The sequence below is a fragment of the Xenopus laevis genome, chromosome 8S (genome assembly GCF_017654675.1).
Source record: "Xenopus laevis strain J_2021 chromosome 8S, Xenopus_laevis_v10.1, whole genome shotgun sequence".
Taxonomy (NCBI): domain Eukaryota; kingdom Metazoa; phylum Chordata; class Amphibia; order Anura; family Pipidae; genus Xenopus; species Xenopus laevis.
In genome coordinates this window covers 99,492,763-99,512,698 of record NC_054386.1, presented here as the reverse complement: position 1 = coordinate 99,512,698, position 19,936 = coordinate 99,492,763, and positions in this window count along the sequence as shown.

The following is a 19,936-nucleotide window of genomic DNA, read 5'->3' as shown; positions in this document are numbered from 1 at the left end:
GGGGAATCATTTTTAAAAATATAGATAAATTGGAGTCTACGGGAGTCGGCCTTTGCGTAATTCGCGTCTTTCTGGACAATGGATAACATAGATCCTATACCTGTATATACATATAGAGTTAGAATAATGGCCGAACTCTGAACAATAACCTGAATTTTTACATGATCTTTCCATGTGGCCCCCTGTACCCCATCTTGTTGATATGCTTCCTTAATTGAAGTTTTGTTAATTAACCCCCCTCTTTTACCTAAGAGATTTATTTGTCCTTCTCCAGGCCGGAGATAATTAGCTTTTCCCTATTACCTGGCCAATTTGAGTGCGTTCGGGGAGCGATCAAACCGCCAGTGGGAGTGACCAGGCAATTAAATGCAGGAAGATTAAAGGACTGTCCCCCTGAATCCCCCCACGCCGTTAGGGTTCAGCTGGAAGCGTTGGAGAGAGTTGCGAGTAAGCCGGCTGTTTAGTAGCAATTAATATCGAGAATTGAAAGATAAAGACTTGCCAGCACTTCATGTGTGATTAGAAGCAATAGGTATAAACGGCAGGATTAGCTCTTCCTTCTGTCGGGAGGCTGGGGACACAGATAGGGGAAGGCAAGGACCTGAATACTAACAGCAGCTTTACAGGGAAAGGTTAACCCTTTGTGCTGGGAGCAGCAGTGCTGCAGAGCAAACCTGAATCTACTGGACTCACCCCCTTATACTCATGTCTCTTTTCTACTAAATGGACCCATAAGCAAAAGTCTCACTTTGTGTCAGACACTCAAGGCTGTATCCTCCCCAATGATCAGTTTGATAATTAACCCTTTACATTACAGGTCAATTTTTAATACTGTCCTGGGCTAGGGTCGCCACCTGGCCGGTATTTTTCCGGCCTGGCCGGTAAAAATGTTGCATGATTGCAATGTTAAGTATAGGCAAAAACGAGGGAGGTTCGGCCGAATCCACTATTTTGGATTCGGCCGAACCTCCAAATCCTTTGCGAAAGATTCGGCCAAATACCGAACCGAATCTGAATCCTAATTTGCATGTGCAAATGTGGATTCGGATTCGGTTCGGCCTGGCAGAAGGATTAGGCCGAATCCGAATCCTGTTCGGTGAATCCCTAGCAAAAACCATAAAAACATAGGAATACCGGTATTTTGTTTCCATTTTTTTTAATTTCCCTTACACCAATCCCCATTGCTCTGGTCACTAGTGATGGGTGAATTTGCAGCGTTTCGCTTTGGCGAAAAATTCGCGAATTTCGCGTGAAATTTGCGAAACGGCGGAAAATTTGCGAAACGGCGCCGGCGTCTAGTTTTTGACGCCAGCGCCCGTTTTTGACGCCGGCGAATTTTTGCAGCGAATTTTCTCGGGCGTTTCGTGAATTTATTCGCTGGCGGCGAATTGCGCAAATTCGACGCGAATTCGCGCCTGCCGAATAAATTCCCCCATCACTACTGGTCACGATGATGAAAAAGGGGAGGGGACATGGGCGACGAATGGTAGTGGGCCCAGGGGTGCATTCTATGTAAATCCGTCTCTGGGTGTGTTACCAGTTTGGCCAGTAAAATATGATCTAGATGGCAACCCTATCCTCTGGCATGTCAATGCGCATTGCATCGGTTATTCTGACGAGCGACAATTTTTTTTGTTGCAGCAAATTTTCCCACAGCGAATCTTTTCGTCAGTTTTGCGAAAAAATTCAGCAGCTATTAAATCCGGAAATTTGCTGACAATCCATGCCTAGTGAATACATTTGCCCATCACTAGTTAGTTAGGCGTGGAAATGTGCAAATGGAACCCTGCAAGTAAAAGACCCTCCGGTGTTAATAATTGCACTAGGGATGCACCGAATCCACTTTTTGGATTCAGCCGAACCCCCGAATCCTTCGTGAAAGATTCGGCCGAATACCGAACCGAATCCGAACCCTAATTTGCATATGCAAATTAGAGGTGGGAAGGGGAAAACATTTTTTACTTCCTTGTTTTCTGACAAAAAGTCATGCAATTTCCCTCCCGCCCCTAATTTGCATATGCAAATTAGGATTCGGATTCGGTTTGGCTGGGCAGAAGGATTTGGCCGAATCCGAATCCTGCTGAAAAAGGCCAAATCCTGGTTTCGGTGCATCCCTAAATTGCACACAATTCCTGGGTAATGGCTCATTGCGGCTGAGAGCAAGTTTCAAGTGGCTTGTATGGGTGCAAGGGTGACTAATATATTAGCTTTAGAGCAGATTGGTAGGATGTGGGTGATTATAGGGTGCAACTGTCAGTTTGATGTCTCCATCTGACATAATGCCTCCCTTTCCTCAGAGAAGCTCATGACAACACTGGGCTGTCCCCACACTTTTAGGGCAATGAAATGATTTTTGTCAGGCCGAGGGGGCCCCGATAGTGGCGGCTGCTGATTCTGTTGCTGGTTCCTAAGTGTCGCCCTAAAAGCCGTTCCTACGAGCCTTAGACGCTTAATCGTGTCAAATTGGCAGACAGAGGGAAAGTGCCACTTTAGCTGAAACCTGCGCCTTTTAACAGAACCTAAGAGGTGTTTGTGGGTCTGTAATTTTGTGTGGGGTTTAAGAATATGCTGAAATGTTCTTGTGCCGTCCCTTCCTGACGGGGAGCACTCAAAAAATAACCTCAAATTGCAGCCTTGGCAAATAGTCTAAATGCAGAAACTGAACTGCACTGCTTACTCACACTGCTATTCTAGCTCTCTCCTCAACAAGCGACATACTTCTTAATAAGCTGCTCTGCACTACTGCTTCCCACTACTGAAACCAGAAGCCAGCTGGCCATTGCTTCAGGAATCAGAACCAGTAGTGCAGAGATCTGCTCCTATAAGCAGTAGCTATCTCAGAGTTATTTTTGGCACTGCTTTTCCAACTGCAGAAACAATGCAGATTGTAGGCCGTAGGGTAGAGTCCTGCAGCAGGTTGGGTACTCATGGAATACCCACAATGCAGTTGGGGAAGCTTTACTCAGGTCTACCATTGGGCAATAATGCAGTGCCCCTCCCTCCCCTAGGATGACATAATGAGCTTTGTATAGTCAAGCCTTCCACTTTCTCCATCTGCTTCTTGTGTCCCAAGTTTACAGATAAGGAGAAGTTCACATATGGAGAGCTTAACTGACATTACTAAAGGTAATGTATTTAATGACTGTCTCCTCCCACAATTGCTCTAAAGAATCAGTAAGTTGACAATTGAAAGCGCTTTCATTTTCACAGGCTAGGGGACAGGGAGTCTGTACAGGTAACAGGTATACAGGGGGAGGGACAGGGAGGCTGTGACTTGATTGGTGGGTTGGACTAAAAAGCCTGAGTGCAGCTTGCAGGGGGAGGGGCAGAAAGTCTTTTAACTGTAGCAATGGGCGGGACTATAACACTGCAATGGCAGCTAACAGGAGGATGGACAGACAGTCTGTAATTCAATCAGTGGACTAATACTCTCTGATAGCCGCGTACATAGGAGGAGCAGGGTGGATTGTTTCTCAGTAGTATAGAGTATAAAGGCATACATTATTGTTATCATTAGAAGCTTCCCTTCCAACTGCCCATCTCCATGTTGCTGTTCTACACAACCAAATTTCACGTGAGGTTAAATCTACTCTTAGAAGCCTTCGATTCACTGATTTATCAGGCTGCTGTGTCCTGCCCTCGGGGCAACTTGTGTTCAACATGAGAAATTACACGGAAAAACAAACTCCTTTTCCATCAATTCCCAGAAAGAAATTAATAGAGAGGAGAGGGAAGCAGATCCTTTGTGTCTATCTAGATACTCCTAAAACTCTATTTGATGGCCAATTAGGTGATATTCAGGGATAATGCATCTCGAAACACCTGAAAGCCTATATTGAAGTCCAATTAGGATAAGATTTAAGGTGAAAATGTATTTGCGCCCCTAGATATTCTTGGTAGTATTTCTGAATAAGTGATTAATTATTTCACATAACTGTTAACTTGGAATGAGCTAAGAGGGTCCAGGCTAAGGCTGGACCAAGTGTTTCAATTACTTACGGTTGTATGGAGAGTGTGTATTAAACTAGGGCATCTACAATGGTTAGGACCTAATGTGCTGTTTAAACCAGCAATAATAGCCTTACTTATATCAGCCATAATGAACTATACTGAAGTTCTTTGGTCACCTTTAACTAGATCCAAAATGGACCCCCCAGATGCTTCCCAAGAGGAACATATGAAGGCCAGAAGCAGTGACACAGGAAAAAGGATGGAAATTGTATTTAACTCCAGGGCTGGCATGTAAATATCTCCTTGGTGCCACATGCCATCACAGGTCAATAAGGCCAAGCTCTGGAGACAGCAGCCCCCCCTTTCCTCACCAGTAATTTAGGTGCCTGTCTGTTGGAGCTGACAGAGTTACAGTCTAATGCTGTGATTTAGGGGTTTATTATGGCTCTGGAAGGAATAGCAGCCATTGATGCTCTGCCTTTTGTTTATTAGATGATGCAATCTTTATGGGACCACTAAGACTGTTGACAATAAGTAAATAATTGCCCAGCACAACTGGAGTGGTTTTCTTAACACTTTGAGCACCAAGTAATTGCAAGAAAAGTTATAAGAGGCAGAGGTAGCCTTCACCAGAGGTCACCAGCACATACATTTACATAACTCTACCCCTATCAGTCTCAACTCAAATCTCCCCCTAACTGACCTTCAGACTGGGCCCCCTTAGCTCATAACAAGGTTACAGATATATAGAAACATTGGGGTGTCACCCTGCTATAGTTCCAGGGCACAAATAAACACTCACCCCAAATCTCCCCCTAACTGACCTTCAGGCTGGGCCCCCTTAGCTCATAACAAGGTTACAGATATATAGAAACATTGGGGTGTCACTCTGCTATAGTTCCAGGGGTACCCAGGGCACAAATAAACACTCACCCCAAATCTCCCCCTAACTGACCTTCAGACTGGGCCCCCTTAGCTCATAACAAGGTTACAGATATATAGAAACATTGGGGTGTCACCCTGCTATAGTTCCAGGGGTACCCAGGGTACAAATAAGCACTCACCCCAAATCTCCCCCTAACTGACCTTCAGACTGGGCCCCCTTAGCTCATAACAAGGTTACAGATATATAGAAACATTGGGGTGTCACCCTGCTATAGTTCCAGGGGTACCCAGGGTACAAATAAGCACTCACCCCAAATCTCCCCCTAACTGACCTTCAGACTGGGCCCCCTTAGCTCATAACAAGGTTACAGATATATAGAAACATTGGGGTGTCGCCCTGCTATAGTTCCAGGGGTACCCAGGGTACAAATAAACACTCACCCCAAATCTCCCCCTAACTGGCCTTCAGACTGGGTCCCCTTAGCTCATAACAAGGTTACAGATATATAGAAACATTGGGGTAACAGTCACCCTGCTATAGTTCCAGGGGGTACCCAGGGCACAAATAAACACTCACCCCAAATCTCCCCCTAACTGACCTTCAGGCTGGGCCCCCTTAGCTCATAACAAGGTTACAGATATATAGAAACATTGGGGTGTCACTCTGCTATAGTTCCAGGGGTACCCAGGGCACAAATAAACACTCACCCCAAATCTCCCCCTAACTGACCTTCAGACTGGGCCCCCTTAGCTCATAACAAGGTTACAGATATATAGAAACATTGGGGTGTCACCCTGCTATAGTTCCAGGGGTACCCAGGGTACAAATAAGCACTCACCCCAAATCTCCCCCTAACTGACCTTCAGACTGGGCCCCCTTAGCTCATAACAAGGTTACAGATATATAGAAACATTGGGGTGTCACCCTGCTATAGTTCCAGGGGTACCCAGGGTACAAATAAGCACTCACCCCAAATCTCCCCCTAACTGACCTTCAGACTGGGCCCCCTTAGCTCATAACAAGGTTACAGATATATAGAAACATTGGGGTGTCGCCCTGCTATAGTTCCAGGGGTACCCAGGGTACAAATAAACACTCACCCCAAATCTCCCCCTAACTGGCCTTCAGACTGGGTCCCTTAGCTCATAACAAGGTTACAGATATATAGAAACATTGGGGTAACAGTCACCCTGCTATAGTTCCAGGGGTACCCAGGGCACAAATAAACACTCACCCCAAATCTCCCCCTAACTGACCTTCAGACTGGGCCCCCTTAGCTCATAACAAGGTTACAGATATATAGAAACATTGGGGTGTCACCCTGCTATAGTTCCAGGGGTACCCAGGGTACAAATAAGCACTCACCCCAAATCTCCCCCTAACTGACCTTCAGACTGGGCCCCGTTAGCTCATAACAAGGTTACAGATATAGAAACATTGGGGTAACAGTCACCCTGCTATAGTTCCAGGGGTACCCAGGGTACAAATAATCACTCACCCCAAATCTCCCCCTAACTGACCTTCAGACTGGGCCCCCTTAGTTCATAACAAGGTTACAGATATATAGAAACATTGGGGTGTCACTCTGCTATAGTTCCAGGGGTACCCAGGGTACAAATAAACTCACCCCAAATCTCCCCATAACTGACCTTCAGACTGGGCCCCCTTAGCTCATAACAAGGTTACAGATATATAGAAACATTGGGGTGTCACCCTGCTATAGTTCCAGGGGTACCCAGGGCACAAATAAACACTCACCCCAAATCTCCCCCTAACTGACCTTCAGACTGGGCCCCCTTAGCTCATAACAAGGTTACAGATATATAGAAACATTGGGGTAACAGTCACCCTGCTATAGTTCCAGGGGTACCCAGGACACAAATAAGCACTCACCCCAAATCTCCCCTAACTGGCCTTCAGGCTGGGCCCCGTTGGCTCATAAAAAGATTACAGATATATAGAAACCTGATATAGTTCCAGGGGTATCCAGCCTGGGAATCAGGGACATATAATTTACATGGGTATTTCCATCTGAAGGGTTAAGAAGAAGGAAGGAGAGTGGAAGGTATAAGCATTGACCTGTTCCTCTGTATTGCTGCATTGGATACTTTCCTGGCCAACTCTATCATTATTCACTTACTGAATGTATTTATGGGTCACAGAAACTCACAGAAAGACAGCGACACACATATAATGTGGAATAAATTGGGGTCTGCGCTCCCCCACGCATTTCCCTTCCATATCCCCTCCAGGGCCCTTTCCTCCAATTCAGTATCCTAAATGCATTCTATTGCTATTTATTTCAGGATCCAATATATATATAAATATTTTCAGGGTGGCTGATACTGGCCCGTGTTGCCATGGAAACGACTTGAACTCTCCCTCTTTATAAAACTTACGGAAAAAAAAGAAAGAAAGTTTGATGGCTTCTCTTCGACCGAGACTTTCATTGCCAGGGAGAAAAATATTGTCTGGGAAGAAGCTTAATATGCCAGTCTGTGGAGTTGGTTGGAGGACACAGACGCTGCTTCAGATATCAGTGATTAGGGGAAGTGCAGTATTTATTGGGGCTAAGTGAGAAATCAGAAAGGAACTAAATATCATGAGAAAACATTGTGTGAAACAAATACCATAAATATATGTTGGAATATAAATCAGTGCTGGTCACTTGGTGAGCTCATGAGGAAAAGTCCATTGCCTGGCATTGAGCCAATGTTCTACCCTTCCTGTCAAAGAGAAATGGCTGGTGATACTTTATCTGAGAGATTTCACACAGGGAGCAGAACTCTTTGAAAGATCAATGAATATCAATGATAATTTTAGATTTTGTGAAAATGTTCTACATCAGAGGCGGGGGAATAAAATTAGGGCACTTGAGCGAGAGGAACGTATTTGTCTCTCTGTCTATTTTCTACCTAAAGTACAGAAAGCTCTCCTAAAAGTGACGTTCCAGTTGGGTCAAAGTAAGAGGGTACCACAGGGTTCTGTGACTATGGTCACATTTGGTCCTTTAATCCCTGAGAAATCTTCACTTTGTGGAGCACCACAGCGACTTTATTGGGTAATCGGGCAGAGGTCTTTTAAGGGGTTGCAAAAAGAGGCAACAACTATAGGCCCCACATATGAGTGGGAAAGCGTTGAAGAGCCCACAGCCACAATAAAACAAGGTTTCCAAGACAAGATGAGTAGGTTATGATAAAGATATAAGAGAAAGATATTGACAGCAGGGCAAGATGATCACAGTAGGGAAAGATAAGAAGCATAAAGCAAGGTGGTGACATGAAGTAGAACATGATAGAGACAGTAGAGCAAGATGGAAACAGTAGGGCTTGATACCCACAGTAGGGCAACAGAAATGCATGATGGAGAAAGCAGAACAATATGATCATAGCAGGACAAAATTTAGAGAGTACAGGAAGATAATGACAGTAGAGCATGATGAAGACAGTAGAGCAAGATGGAGACAGTAGGGCAAGATGGAGAGTGTAGGGCAAGATGGCTACAGTAGAACAAGGTAAATGCTGTAGTGCAAAATGGTAACAATAGAGCAACATGGAGACAGTAGAACATGATGGAGCAGGACAAGGTTGTCAGGGGCAAGATTAAGAGTATAGCATGATGGAAATAGTAGGACAAGATGAAAACAGTAGACAATAAGACTAGATGTCCACAGTTGGACAAAATGGAGGTAGAAGAACAAGATGGATCAAGATGGAGCACGACAAGATGGTCGGGGGCAGGATTAAGAGAGTATAGCAAGATGTAAACTGTAGGTTTAGATAGATGGCAACAGTTGAGCAAGGTAAATGCAGTAGGGCAAAATGAAAACAGTAGAGCAAGATGGAGACAGTAACACAAGATGATCAGAGTAGGGCAAGATGAAGACTGAAGTGCAAGATGGAGACACTACAACTATAAGGCCGCAGTAGGGCAAGATAGAAACAAAAGAACAAGATGGAGACTGTAGGACAAGATGGTCAGAGTGGAGCAGGATGGAAACAGTAAAGCAAGATGGAGACTGTAGGAATAGATGTCAACAGAATATGAAGACTGTAGACCAAGATGGGACAAGACAGTAAAAGCCTTGTCCAACCTTTGGCACAACTAATAAAATGCATGTGACCATGCACACTAACAACTGAAGTTCTTAAATCTACTCCAGCCATGGCAAATTTTTCATCCCTGCTAATGCAACACCTGCATGTTCTATCCAGCAAACCCATTTGCATATGGCAGGTGACATGTGCCACACCCTGCATGGCATGATGGAAAATACAGTCAATGCCAGCATCTTCTCTTACGTGTGGGTTATGTTACTGTAGAAGGGGTTCCATTTATACTGCAGACTGCTGCTCATGGAATGCACTGGCACTGTAGTTGCAAATCAGCTGGAAGGCTGCAAATTGGGGACCTTCCACACCCAACTCTCAACTCCATATGAATGCTGAATGAGAGAGTTTTGCCACAGCTGGAGCCCTTCTGGTTGGAAACAAAGCAGAATTTTGCACGATGCAAAAGAAGTATCCAGCTGTGTTAGATTAGATAGGGCATTCTGGGAGTTGTAGTCAGGAACATCTGGGAATAGAACTTGCCCAGTATGTTAAGTCTTGTCTTGACAGCTTCATTCTGAGTCCTTAGCCTGTATTCTCATATCCATGGTTTTCCAGATGTAATAGTACCGTGCCTTCCCTGTTCCAGAGTGGAGGGGCACTCCAGTTCTTGTTTAAAGCCTTCTTAGATTTTGGTACAAGTTGCGCAGTTTTACTGGTTTCCTTCACAGATTTCAGGGACTGATGTTATTAGCTGGACCACTGGCCTTTGAAACCGTTAATTGTTGAAACATACGTCCCCATTCTCCACCCCCGTAGAACAGAAACTCCGTCAGTGAGAGATGGGGCCTGGTGGGGTTAAATAAAGATGACACAAAGATGTGGTGTGGGGCCAAATCATGATGCAATTTCCCATGTGTTTGTTTTATTTAATACAGGCTGCCAAGTGCGAGTCTGATGGAGCCTAGAGATTTATCTCCAGTTAAAAGATGATGAGAGGCGGGAGAGAAGGAATAGGCTTGTTGGGCTTTAGACAGATGATACAGATGGTCCCTTTTCCATGGAGAAAAAAAAAAGATGGAGCTGGTTCTGGTGGGGGGGGGTGCCACAGGGATTATCCTCACATCTGCTCTTTCTTCCATTATACAAAGGCACAAACATCTCAGAAGGACTGGTCTGCCCTTTTGGCAACTGTCTGAATTGTGTTCCAACATGGTGCCGCCAGCAGATCATTCCACGGGCCGCAACAAAATGATGTGCTGTGTATCCTTCTTTACTAGTGTTACGTAATGTTTCAGCCAATGGATATTCCTGTTGGCCATGTTTCATACAACACAATGCTCCTATTATTATCCATCATGAACAAGGCACAGGACAGATTCATATCAAACCATATGATGATTGGCATGTGAGGCCCCTCCTTCCTCCTCATATGAGTGTTCTAGCCAATTAGACACTAGTTTAGCTGCACAAAAAAAAGTGGATAACTGCAGCATAAGTTCACCCCTGAGTTGTATTATGCACAAAACGCATTATCCTGGGAAGAACAAATACAAGGCCAATTCCATGTATAATACCCCAGAACACACGACAGGATAAATACAGTGACAATTCCATGTATAATACCCAGAACACACAGCAGATAAATACAGGGCCAATTCCATGTATAATACCCAGAACACACAGCAGGATAAATACAGTGCCAATTCCATGTATAATACCCCAGAACACACAGCAGGATAAATACAGGGCCAATTCCATGTATAATACCCCAGAACACACAGTAGATAAATACAGTGCCAATTCTATGTATAATACCCAGAACACACAGCAGGATAAATACAGGACCAATTCCATGTATAATACCCCAGAACACACAGCAGATAAATACAGTGCCAGTTCCATGTATAATACCCCAGAACACACAGCAGATAAATACAGTACCAATTCCATGTATAATACCCAGAACACACAGCAGGATAAATACAGTGCCAATTCCATGTATAATACCCCAGAACACACAGCAGGATAAATACAGTACCAATTCCATGTATAATACCCCAGAACACACAGCAGATAAATACAGTACCAATTCCATGTATAATACCCAGAACACACAGCAGATAAATACAGTGCCAATTCCATGTATAATACCCAGAACACACAGCAGATAAATACAGTGCCAATTCCATGTATAATACCCCAGAACACACAGCAGATAAATACAGTGCCAATTCCATGTATAATACCCAGAACACACAGCAGGATAAATACAGGGCCAATTCCATGTATAATACCCCAGAACACACAGCAGATAAATACAGGGCCAATTCCATGTATAATACCCAGAACCCACAGCAGATAAATACAGTGCCAATTCCATGTATAATACCCCAGAACACACAGCAGATAAATACAGGGCCAATTCCATGTATAATACCCAGAACACACAGCAGATAAATACAGTGCCAATTCCATGTATAATACCCCAGAACACACAGCAGATAAATACAGGGCCAATTCCATGTATAATACCCCCGAACACACAGCAGATAAATACAGTGCCAATTCCATGTATAATACCCCAGAACACACAGCAGGATAAATACAGTGCCAATTCCATGTATAATACCCCAGAACCCACAGCAGGATAAATACAGTGCCAATTCCATGTATAATACCCCAGAACCCACAGCAGATAAATACAGTGTCAATTCCATGTATAATACCCCAGAACACACAGCAGGATAAATACAGGACCAATTCCATGTATAATACCCCAGAACACACAGTAGGATAAATACAGTGCCAATTCCATGTATAATACCCCAGAACACACAGCAGGATAAATACAGTGCCAATTCCATGTATAATACCCCAGAACACACAGCAGGATAAATACAGGGCCAATTCCACGTATAATACCCAGAACACACAGCAGATAAATACAGTGCCAATTCCATGTATAATACCCAGAACACACAGCAGATAAATACAGTGCCAATTCCATGTATAATACCCAGAACACACAGCAGATAAATACAGGGCCAATTCCATGTATAATACCCAGAACCCACAGCAGATAAATACAGTGCCAATTCCATGTATAATACCCCAGAACACACAGCAGATAAATACAGGGCCAATTCCATGTATAATACCCAGAACACACAGCAGATAAATACAGTGCCAATTCCATGTATAATACCCCAGAACACACAGCAGATAAATACAGGGCCAATTCCATGTATAATACCCAGAACACACAGCAGATAAATACAGTGCCAATTCCATGTATAATACCCCAGAACACACAGCAGATAAATACAGGGCCAATTCCATGTATAATACCCAGAACACACAGCAGATAAATACAGGGCCAATTCCATGTATAATACCCCCGAACACACAGCAGATAAATACAGTGCCAATTCCATGTATAATACCCCAGAACACACAGCAGGATAAATACAGTGCCAATTCCATGTATAATACCCCAGAACCCACAGCAGGATAAATACAGGGCCAATTCCATGTATAATACCCCAGAACCCACAGCAGATAAATACAGTGTCAATTCCATGTATAATACCCCAGAACACACAGCAGGATAAATACAGGACCAATTCCATGTATAATACCCCAGAACACACAGTAGGATAAATACAGTGACAATTCCATGTATAATACCCCAGAACACACAGCAGGATAAATACAGTGCCAATTCCACGTATAATACCCAGAACACACAGCAGATAAATACAGTGCCAATTCCATGTATAATACCCAGAACACACAGCAGATAAATACAGTGCCAATTCCATGTATAATACCCAGAACACACAGCAGATAAATACAGGGCCAATTCCATGTATAATACCCCAGAACACACAGCAGGATAAATACATTGCCAATTCCATGTATAATACCCCAGAACACACAGCAGATAAATACAGTGCCAATTCCATGTATAATACCCAGAACACACAGCAGATAAATACAGTGTCAATTCCATGTATAATACCCAGAACACACAGCAGGATAAATACAGTGTCAATTCCATGTATAATACCCCAGAACACACAGCAGGATAAATACAGTGCCAATTCCATGTATAATACCCCAGAACACACAGCACTGGGCGTTTTTTCACTTTAGTCGGCGCAGAGTGAGGGAAGGCGTTTGGGGAGATTGGTCGCCGCAAAGACGAGGCGATTAGTCTCCAGGCGACCAAATCTCCCCAAAACGCCCCGTGTGGCCTTACCCTAACAGAATAATAATGTTATATAACAGTAATTGAGCCAGCATAACCAAAGCCTAGAGTGAACATTATATTGTATTATTTATCATTTTAAATGTGGAAGGCAGGGTACAAAGTGCATAAAGCAGCACAATCCGCCATTTGTTTGCCCTAGGCACTCTGCCTTCCATGCTGTTTGATTGCTCTGCAGCCTCTGCATCTTCCGGTTGTTCCTGCTGAATTGTGCTTAGTACAGGGGAATACCTATGCTGCCATAGTTTTATGGGATCTCTCTGTACAGACTATGAGCAAACTTAGGGGCTGTTCCTGCTGAATTGTGCTTAGTACAGGGAATACCTATGCTGCCATAGTTTTATGGGATCTCTATGTATAGACTATGAGCAAACTTAGGGACTGTTCCTGCTGAATTGTGCTTAGTACAGGGAATACCTATGTGCCATAGTTTTATGGGATCTCTCTGTACAGACTATGAGCAAACTTAGGAGACTGTTCCTGCTGAATTGTGCTTAGTACAGGGGAATACCTATGCTGTCATAGTTTTATGGGATCTCTCTGTACAGACTATGAGCAAACTTAGGGGCTGTTCCTGCTGAATTGTGCTTAGTACAGGGAATACCTATGCTGCCATAGTTTTATGGGATCTCTATGTATAGACTATGAGCAAACTTAGGGACTGTTCCTGCTGAATTGTGCTTAGTACAGGGAATACCTATGTGCCATAGTTTTATGGGATCTCTCTGTACAGACTATGAGCAAACTTAGGGGCTGTTCCTGCTGAATTGTGCTTAGTACAGGGAATACCTATGCTGCCATAGTTTTATGGGATCTCTATGTATAGACTATGAGCAAACTTAGGGACTGTTCCTGCTGAATTGTGCTTAGTACAGGGAATACCTATGTGCCATAGTTTTATGGGATCTCTCTGTACAGACTATGAGCAAACTTAGGGGACTGTTCCTGCTGAATTGTGCTTAGTACAGGGGAATACCTATGCTGTCATAGTTTTATGGGATCTCTCTGTACAGACTATGAGCAAACTTAGGGGACTGTTCCTGCTGAATTGTGCTTAGTACAGGGAATACCTATGCTGCCATAGTTTTATGGGATCTCTCTGTACAGACTATGAGCAAACTTAGGGACTGTTCCTGCTGAATTGTGCTTAGTACAGGGAATACCTATGCTGCCATAGTTTTATGGGATCTCTCTGTACAGACTATGAGCAAACTTAGGGGGCTGTTCCTGCTGAATTGTGCTTAGTACAGGGAATACCTATGCTGCCATAGTTTTATGGGATCTCTCTGTACAGACTATGAGCAAACTTAGGGGCTGTTCCTGCTGAATTGTGCTTAGTACAGGGAATACCTAACAGGACTTCACCTCATTTGCCACACCAAATATGCTGGGGTCACTTACTGGAATCTCAGTTTCTATTAGAATTCTTGATGAATGGGAAGATAACGAGGCCGGGGGCACTAACGAACTATGAGGCTGGTACTAATTAATTCCTGTTATCTCCCATTCTGTTTGTACTGCGCTTCTAAGCATCGCCATGCATTATATATACTCGCAAAAGCTCTTTATTACACCTCTGCTAATTGCAAGGGTTCAGCCAGCGGTCCCACCATCCCGCAGTCCGACTCCATCAAATAAATACACAGAGATGCTACAACAAGTGCTTTATTATAATTAAAATACATTTCATTAATGAACATCAATTAGAGCAATGTTTTCCTGGTAGTAGCAGAATCCAGCTGATGAACAGCCCTGGAGAAGAAGTGACTTCTGCTACATTGTTTTAAGGGTCAGAACCAGCTGTGCAGAATATATATCTTTGCCAAAAACAGTGTTTGGGTGGAGATCACCTCCTTTAAATCATGAATTGATTTTGAAAATTTGTAGTAATCCTGCTGAGCATCGTGTTTTTCTTCGCACGCGAGGGAACCTCTCCCTTCCTCCAGTCTCAGGGGCGACCCCGTGTCATCTGCTTGTTCCTGCAACACAGAGACCCAACAGTCAGAATAGTGGTGTCAGCGGCTGGTTATCCCTATGATCCTGTTTCCTCACTTGCGGGGCCTTCTTTATCAAAGTCTGAATTTATTTTTATCAAAAAATTTATTTATTTATTTTAATCCAAAAAGTCCGACCAAACTAGAATCCACGATTGGACCTTATTTATTATTTAAAAAAAATCATGATTGATTGGATTGGGGACAAACACGAAAAAATCTAATTGTATGATTTTTTTCCGGAATCGCTAGATATTTTCTGGTTTTTCCCAAAAAGCCTGTATGTATATTCCGATTTTTGGACTAATTCCAGTGCAGACCACAGAAACTTCCAAATAGTTTAAAGGGATACTGTCATGGGAAAAAACATTTTTTTTCAAAATGAATCAGTTAATAGTGCTGTTCCAGCAGAATTCTGCACTGAAATCCATTTCTCAAACGTTTTTTTTTTATATTCAATTTTGAAATCTGACATGGGGCTAGACATATTGTCAATTTCCCAGCTGCCCCAAGTCATGTGACTTGTACTCTGATAAACTTCAATCACTCTTTACTGCTGTACTGCAAGTTGGAGTGATATCACCCCCTCCCTTCCCCCCAGCAGCCAAACAACAGAACAATGGGAAGGTAACCAGATAGCAGCTCCCTAACACAAGATAACAGCTGCCTGGTAGATCTAAGAATAACACTCAATAGTAAAATCCAGGTCCCACTGAGACACATTCAGTTACATTGAGAAGGAAAAACAGCAGCCTGCCAGAAAGCATTTCTCTCCTAAAGTGAAGGCATAAGTCACATGACTTGGGGCAGCTGGGAAATTGACAAAATGTCTAGCCCCATGTCAGATTTCAAAATTGAATATAAAAAAATCTGTTTGCTCTTTTGAGAAATGGATTTCAGTGCAGAATTCTGCTGGAGCAGCACTATTAACTGATGTGTTTTGGAAAAAAAAAATTTCCCATGACAATATCCCTATAATTAGAGGAGGTTTGTTTTACGTGAGAGCTGGGAAGTTGTGGCATTTATTCCCTGAAGTGGTTGTACCGGCAAATATATTAAGAATTTTAAGAAAGGGCCGGATGCCTTTTTAGCAAGAGGCACAATAGAAGAATGCTGGAATCAGTCTGCGCCAGTCGTCCATATTGACTCGCCTTATTGCCCAACGCCCTCATGGGAGTCGTGGGCAGATACAGGAATAGCTTTGGAAACTACTCTGGGGCTGGCAAGTGGCACTTTTTTTTTTTTTTAGTACAATGACATTTAAATTCGTAGATATTTCTATTTTTATCATCTGTTTCTTCCCAGCTCTTGGCATCCTTGGTCTCTGCGCCATACTTTCCCCCCATGGCCCATCTGCTTCCCCTCTGTTCTCTTACTGGCGCCTCTCAATGCCATTCCACTACGTTATCAGGCAAGGATAAGTACAACCATGAAGAGGGAGAGATCGAACCAAAATATTGGCCTCAGCATCCCCGTCCACCAGATTTATACTAGTCCAAGAGCCTGCAGGGAGGTTACCATAAGCCACTGGCTCTGTAGGTGCTGCCTAAGGGTTCATGGGTGCAAGATTCATAAGTCTGAATTGTATTTTATGGGATGGGGGCTGTATTGGCTCTTGCCAAAGGTCTCTCTAGCCCCCATGATTGTTGGCCAGGGACCCAGCATGTGCCGCACATAGCTTTTCCACCTTTAAAGGAAAACTATACCCCTGAACAATGTAGGTCTCTATAAAAATACATTGAATAAAATGTGCATATTCATGTAAATAAACCATTTTCATAATAATATACCTTTTTAGTAGTATGTGCCATTGGTTGATCCTAAATAGAGAATTGCCATTTTAAAAAATAAGTGTCGTCCCCCCTGGGAAAAACCCTGTCCGGTTTTGACCCGGACAGCCAGGTATTTTGAGGGGCTGCCCGGGTCTATACTTCCTGCCCGGTTTTCCAAATAAGGAAAACCGGGCGGGATTCCCTTGATTGACATGATGATCGGCCAATCGCTGATCACTGTGGCATAGCCCCGCCCACTAGCATGACGGGTCCACCCACTGACGTCATAGTCCTACCCACTGACGTCACGGGTCCGCTCACTGACATCACAGACACGCCCACTGAAGTCAAGGACCCCCCCCGCCCGGTCTCAGCCAGACATAAAGGTGGAAACCCTACCTGGGATCATAGGATTCATGGTGCACACAAACAAACCAAACATGAGCCAATCAACAGACAGAGTTGTGTGTGTTGCTCCCACACTTCTTCCTGTTACAGTTAGAGCTGCAGTATTTCTGGTCAGGTGATCTCTTCCTGTTACAGTTAGAGCTGCAGTATTTCTGGTCAGGTGATCTCTTCCTGTTACAGTTAGAGCTGCAGTATTTCTGGTCAGGTGATCTCTTCCTGTTACAGTTAGAGCTGCAGTATTTCTGGTCAGGTGATCTCTTCCTGTTACAGTTAGAGCTGCAGTATTTCTGGTCAGGTGATCTCTTCCTGTTACAGTTAGAGTTGCAGTATTTCTGGTCAGGTGATCTCTTCCTGTTACAGTTAGAGCTGCAGTATTTCTGGTCAGCTGATCTCTTCCTGTTACAGTTAGAGCTGTAGTATTTCTGGTCAGGTGATCTCTTCCTGTTACAGTTAGAGCTGCAGTATTTCTGGTCAGGTGATCTCTTCCTGTTACAGTTAGAGCTGCAGTATTTCTGGTCAGGTGATCTCTTCCTGTTACAGTTAGAGCTGCAGTATTTCTGGTCAGGTGATCTCTTCCTGTTACAGTTAGAGCTGCAGTATTTCTGGTCAGGTGATCTCTTCCTGTTACAGTTAGAGTTGAAGTATTTCTGGTCAGCTGATCTCTGAGGCAGCACATAGACCATCATGAAACGGGGGATCAAAGAGATGTAAAAGGGCAATATTTACTTAAATAAATATACTAGTTTGGTAAGATCCTTTAATATGCCACTTAATTTGAAATAAAATATCTGTTGCTTAAGTATTAATTTTGGGGGTATAGTTTTCCTTTAAGGAGTTCTGACCATCCTCTTGGACCTAGGGTTGCCACCTTTTTTGGGAAAAAAAATACCAGCCTTACTATATATTTAGACTTTTTTCCCTATTAATGACATTGGGGTTAAGCATCTTTTTACCAGTCAGGCCGGTAAAACACTGGCAACGTGGCAACCCTAGCCTATGACTTAATTTTTGTAACACGAAACGCGTAAGGCTGATGAAACGTTTTTAACTTTGCTTCTACAACTTGCTGGAAGATTGCCTTCATTTGAGTGCCTGCTCTATATTACTTTTCGGTTCATCCACTCCCCATGCTGAGGGCTCAGGACAGTGCACTTGGGCCACTTCCTAAATGTGGTGAGTAACTACTTTACTTTTTGTAGACCCACATTTAAGCTCAATCATACAATGTGGCAACCCTACTTGGACCTGGAACTTTCTTGTAGATCTCTGGGTTCAAGGCTCCAAGGGACAGAAGTGAAGAGTCACTAACCATCCTTCCTCCTCCTCCTCCTCCTCCTCTGACTCTCAAGTATCTCACTATTTCCTCAGCTCTGACACACAACACTGTGACTCTAAACAACTTGTATTGCTTGGGGGGGGGGGTGAGAAGAGGAAGGTCAAGATGTTTCTTCTCCCTGCTTTTTGTATTTATGAACAAGTTATCTGCAGCTGTGATTCCGTTGACCTTGCCATTTCCACATTTAAACTCTGGCCAGCCAGGCATTGGGGTGCCATGGGTGGGGGTAATACACAGATTCAGCGTCAGATCCATAGACAAAAGATGTTTTCTGTCTCCCTTCAAGGCCATGAAAACTAAACATGTCTCTGTTTATCTGGGTCACAGTGTGTATTAAGGGGAGAGATCTGTCATTGTTATGGTTAGTGGCTTTTATATTATTATTATTTTATGTTTATATAGCGCCAGCATCTTCCATAGCTATCCAACATCAGTCCCTGCCCCAGTGGAGCTTACAATCTAAGGTCCCTATCACATTCTCATAAGTCCCTGCCCCAGTGAGCTTACAATCTAAGTTCCCTATCACATTCCCATCAGTCCCTGCCCCAGTGCAGCTTACAATCTAAGGTCCCTATGACATTCCCATCAGCCTCTGCCCCAGTGAGCTTACAATCTAAGTTCCCTATCACATTCCCATCAGTCCCTGCCCCAGTGAGCTAACAATCTAAGGTCCATATCACATTTCCATCAGCCCCTGCCCCAGTGGAGCTTACAATCTAAGATCCCTATCACATTGCCATCAGCCACTGCCCCAGTGAAATTTATAATCTAAGATCGCTGTTTCATTCCCTTCAGTCCCCGCTCCCCAGTGGAGCTTACAATCTAAGGGCCCTATCACATTCTCAACAGTCCCTGCCCACTGGAGCTCATAATAAAGGGCCTTATCACATTCACATCTGCCCCAGTGGAACTTACAATCTAAGGTCCCTATTACATTCCCTTCAGTCCCTGCCCTAGTGGAGCTTACAATCTAAGGTCCCTATCACATTCCCATCAGTCCTTGCCCCAGTGGAGCTAACACTATAAGGTCCCTATCACATTCCCATAAGTTGCTGACCTAATGGAGCTTACAATCTACGGTTCCTATCTCAGTCACACACATAAGGGTCAGTTTCATCAGGAAACATTTGGGCAAAACAGGTCAGAAGTGAACTGCAAGACACAACAAAGTACCGCAGTGGCTCCTGTATTTCTCTCCGGCCATAACATGAAAGGGCCTCCAGTAACTGCAGATCTATACAGACAATTCATATCTTGATTGTATTAG